Source organism: Orycteropus afer, unplaced genomic scaffold, assembly GCF_000298275.1.
Source record: "Orycteropus afer afer isolate SDZICR_OR568_19922 unplaced genomic scaffold, OryAfe1.0 scaffold00305, whole genome shotgun sequence".
In the NCBI taxonomy this organism is placed as follows: Eukaryota; Metazoa; Chordata; class Mammalia; order Tubulidentata; family Orycteropodidae; genus Orycteropus; species Orycteropus afer.
Genome location: NW_006921892.1, coordinates 4,320,489 through 4,325,448, shown reverse-complemented (window position 1 = coordinate 4,325,448; position 4,960 = coordinate 4,320,489). Strand labels below are relative to the sequence as shown.

General features: G+C 39.1%; 1 pseudogene; it reads right to left on the bottom strand.

Annotated features, from left to right (window-relative positions):
• Positions 1–1,345: 1,345 nt before the first annotated feature.
• LOC103206210 lies at positions 1,346–2,717 on the bottom strand (annotated as a pseudogene).
• Between the last annotated feature and the right edge of the window lie 2,243 nt (positions 2,718–4,960).

Below are 4,960 nucleotides of genomic sequence, written 5' to 3'. Positions count from 1 at the left end.
GTCTGATTTCTTGACTGCTGCTTCCATGAGTGTTGACTGTAACGCCAAGTAAAATGAAATTCCTAACAACTTTAATCTTTTCTCCATTTGTCGTGATGTTGTTTATTGGTCCATTTGTGGAGATTTTTTATTTCTTTATGTTGAGGTGTAATCCATACTGAAGACTATAGTCTTTGATCTTCATCAGTAAATATTTCAATTCATCTTCACTTTCAGCAAGCAAGGTTGTGTCATCTGCATATTGCAAGTTGTTACTGAGTCTTCACTCATCCTGATTCTGCATTCTTCTTCATATGGTCTAGCTCCTCAGATTATTACAGATTGAGTAAATATGGTGAAATATTACAACTCTAATGAACACCTTGCCTGATTTTAAACCATGCAGTATCCACTTGCTCTGTTTGGACAACCACCTCTTGATCTATGTACAGGTTACTCATGAGTCAATTAAGTGTTCTGGAATTCCCATTCTTCCAACATTATCCATAATTTGTTATGATCCACACAGCCAAATGCCTTTGCATTGTCAATAAAACACATGTAAACATATTTTTGGTATTCTTTGCCTTCAACCAAGATCCATCTGACATCCATAATAATATCACTCACTCCACGAGCTCTTCTGAATAAAGCTTGAATTTCTGACAGTTTGCTGTCGATACATCACTACAACCATTTTTTAATTATTTTCACCAAAATCCTACTTGTGTGTAATATTGATATTGATTGATAATTTCCACATTCTGTTTGATTACTTTTCTTCAGAATAAGCACAAATATAGATCTTCCACTCAGTTAGCAAGGTAGCTGTCTTCTAAATTTCTTGGCATGTACAATTAAACACCTCCAACGCTGCATCTATTTGTTGAAACATCTCAACATACAGTCTGTCAATTCCCAGATCCTTGTTTTTTGCCAATTCCTTCAATGCAGCTGGGACTTCTTTCTTCAGTAGCATGGTTTTTGATGATATATTACATTCTGAAATGGTCGAACGTCAACCATTTCTTTTTGTACAGTGACTCTGTGTACTCCTTCCATGTTCTTTTGTTTTGTTTTTCTCATTAAACTTTGTTTTAATGGGTCTCAAAATTCTGAGACAAATTTTTGGTCAAGTTGTTTCCATTTAAAAAATGTTGATTTTTAAAAGTAATAACTTAATACTGCTACACAAAAAAACCAAATTGGTCCACAAATCATTCCTTTCCTTCTGGAGGTTTTACAATGATTGTTATCATTAACCAGTCTTTACTATTAAACTTAAATTGCCAATTGAAACAATAAGTTCTCAGACTGCTCTTCCACCACTGATAGAGACTAGTGTTGCAGGTATTATGGATAATATTCATTTAACCTTCTGAGCTTTCTGAACAGACTTGGTGACCTTGCCAGCTCTGGGAGCCTTTTTGTCCACTGCCTTGATGACCATCTGCCTCATATCGTGATGAGCAAAACAACCCAGAGGAGGATAATCAAAGAAGTGCTTAACACACATGGGTTTTTGCCAGGAACTATGTCTATGATGGCAGCATCACCAGACTTCAGGAATTTGGGGCCATTTTCTAGCTTCTTACCAGAACGGTGATCAATCTTCTCTTTGAAGTCAGCAAATTTGCATGCAATGTGAGCTGTGTGACAATCCAGCATGGGTGCATAGCTAGTACTGATTCAGCCTGGATGATTCAGGATGATCACTTGAGCAGCAAAGCCACCTCCTTCCAGGTGGATCATTTTTGCTGTAACTAGCCACATTCCTATGACAAACATCTTTGACAGAGACATTCGTGACACTGAAGCCTACATTATTTCCAGGCAGAGGTTCACTCAAAGCTTCATAGTGCATTTCAACAGACTTTAATTCAGTGGTAACATTTACTGGAGCAAAGGTGACCACCATGTCTGGTTTGAGAACACCAGTCTCCATTCTACCCACAGGCACAGTGCCATTACCACCAATTTTGTAGACATCCTGGAGAGGTAGATGCAGTGGCTTGTCAGTTGGTCAAGTTGGTGGCAGGATGCAATCGAGAGCTTCAAGCAGTGTGGTTCCACTGGAACTGCCAACCTTACAGGTGACTTTCCATCCCTTGAACCAAAGCATGTTAGCACGTGGCTCCAGCATGTTGTCACCATTCCAACCAGAAATTGGCACAAATGCTACTATATCAGGTTTGTAGCCAATTTTCTTAATATAGGTGCTGACTCCTTTAACATTTTCCTCATATCTCTTCCAGCTATAGGGTGGCTCAGTGGAATCCATTTTACTAATGCCAACAACTAATTGTTCCACACCCAGTGTGTAAGCTAGAAGGGCATGTTTACAGGTCTGCCCATTCTTGGAGATACCATCCTCAAATTCACCAACACCAGCAGCAACAATCAGGACAGCCAGCCAGCCTGTTCCTGTAATCACGTCCTGTGATAAAGTCTCTGTGTCCTGGGGCATCAATTATGGTCACATAGTACTTGCTGGTCTCAAATTTCCACAAGAAGCTGTCAATGGTGATGCCATGCTCATATTCAGCTTTTAGTTTATCCAAGCCACAGGCATACTTGAAGTAGTCCTTTCCCATCTCAGCAGATTTCTTCTCAAATTTTTCAATGATTCTTTTGTTGATCTCATCATGTTTGTAGATCAAGTAACCAGTAGTGGTGGACTTGCCCGAATCTACTTGTCCAATGACAACGATGTTGAAATGGGTCTTTTCCTTTCCCATTTTGACTTAGATATTGTGATGGTTTTCACCAACACCTGCATTCTGGCAGCAAACTCATTGTAAAAAAAAAAAAAAAAAAAACTCCTTCCATGTTCTTTTGATGCTTCCCACTTCGTTCAATATTTTGCCTATAACTCAAAAAAACTCACTGCCGTTGAGTCAGACCCAACTCATAGCAACCCCTCCTTGGGTTTCTGAGGCAGTATCACTATGGAAGGAGATTGCCCCATCTTCCTTCCAAGGAGTGTCTGGTGGGTTTGAACTGCCAGGCTTCTGGTTAGCAGTCAAATGCCTTAGGCACTACACTACCAGAGCTCCCATTTTGCCTGTAGGATTCTTTAATATTGTAACTTGAAGCTTGAATTTTTTTTTTTCTTTAGGTCTTTCAGCTTGAGAAATGCTGAGTGTACTCTTCCCTTTTGTTTTTCTAACTCCAGGTCTTTGCACATTTCATAATTATTCTTTACTTTGTCTTCTCAAGCTGCCCTTTGAAATCTTCTTGTTCAGCTTATTTACTTCATCATTTCTTCCATTTGCTTTGCCTACTCTCTATTCAAGACGAGTTTCAGAGTCTCTTCTGACATCCATTGTGGTCTTTTCTTCTTTTCTGTCTTTTTAATGACCTTTTGCTTTCTTCATGGATGATGGTCTTGATGTCATCCTACAGCTTATTTGGCCTTCAGTCACTGATGTTCAATGCATCAAATCTATTCTTCAGATGTTCTATAAATTCAGGTGGGATATAATCAATGTTAGGAGCTCTGGTAATGTAGTGCCTAAGACACTTGACTGCTAACCAGAAGGCTGGCAGTTCAAACCCACCAGCCACTCCTCGGAATGAAGGTTGGGCAATCTACTTTCATAGAGATACTGCCTCAGAACCCAAGGAGGGGTCACTGTGAGTCAGGTCTGACTCAACGGCACATAACAACAACATCATAATCAATGTTGTAATCTGACTTTCATGGACCTATTTTAATTGTCCTCACCTTCAACTTGAAATTGTATATTAGCAATTGATAGTCTGTTCCAAAAGCTTCTGGCCTTATTTTGACTGATGATATTGAGTTTCTCCATCACTGTAGTAGTTAAGTTTGTGTGTCAAATTGGCTGGGCCTGGTTAAGTAGCTGGGAAGCTGGTGGTGTCCCATAATGAGACTGGTAATCAATTCCATGGTGGAATCTACTGTGAGCAGCTGAGTAGCTGCTTTAGGGATGTAGTCTGCTTCCTGTATATAAGGAGAAGACTTGGAGAATGGTCTCTAGCTTATGTCACAGTTTAACTCTGCAAGTAACCAAGTCATTGTTCAGCAGCCTGCCATGCTCTGCCAGTCTTGTGACTTTTAATGGACTTGAGTTAATGGCCTGCCCTGTGGTTTGGTAATATTAGGACTGTGCCTTATTGCTTGTCAACCTTGAACTTGTCATCCTCAGCAACCAGCAGCTGTTTGAGTGAAGAAAAACCTCTAGCTTCAGTGGGCCAGGAGCAGGAGGCAGAGCTGAAGCCCAAGGCTGAGGGTCTTTCACCCAGCCCCTAGAGCCTGGCACTTTGAACTCAGACCTAAAGTCTCCAGACTGTAATAGAATAAACTCCTGTTTGTTAAAGGCATCCCATTTGTGGTATACTCTTGTCAGAGCAGCACTAAGTAACCAAAATAATCACTTCTTTCCACAGATGAGGTCATCTGATTCTTGTGTATTCCATATAGTGAGGTCCATGTGTATAGTTGCCATTATGTTATTGAAAAAAGGTATTGAAATAAATTGTTGGTCTTGCAAAATTCTATCATACTATCTCAGTATGATTTCCATCACTAGGGCCATATTTTCCTACTACTGATGATTCTTCTTTGTTTCTAACTTTCTTATTTTAATCACCAGTAATAGCCAATACATCTTGATTGCATGTTTGGTCAATTTCAGACTGCAGAAGTTGGTAAAAATATTTTATTTCTTCATCTTTGGTTTTAGTGGTTGGTGCGTGAATTTGAATAATAATATCATGTTTATTATTAGTATGTTATAAAATAATAATATTATATAATAATAATAACTGTTGTTCCTTATAGTCAAATGGATAGCATCCTATCACTGACAGCATTGTACTTCAGGATAGATCTTGAAACATTTTTTGATGATGAATGTGATGTCATTTCTCTTCAATTTGTCATTCCCAGTATAGTAGATCATATGATTACCTGACTCAGAATGGCCAATACCAGTTCATTTAAGCTTACTAATGC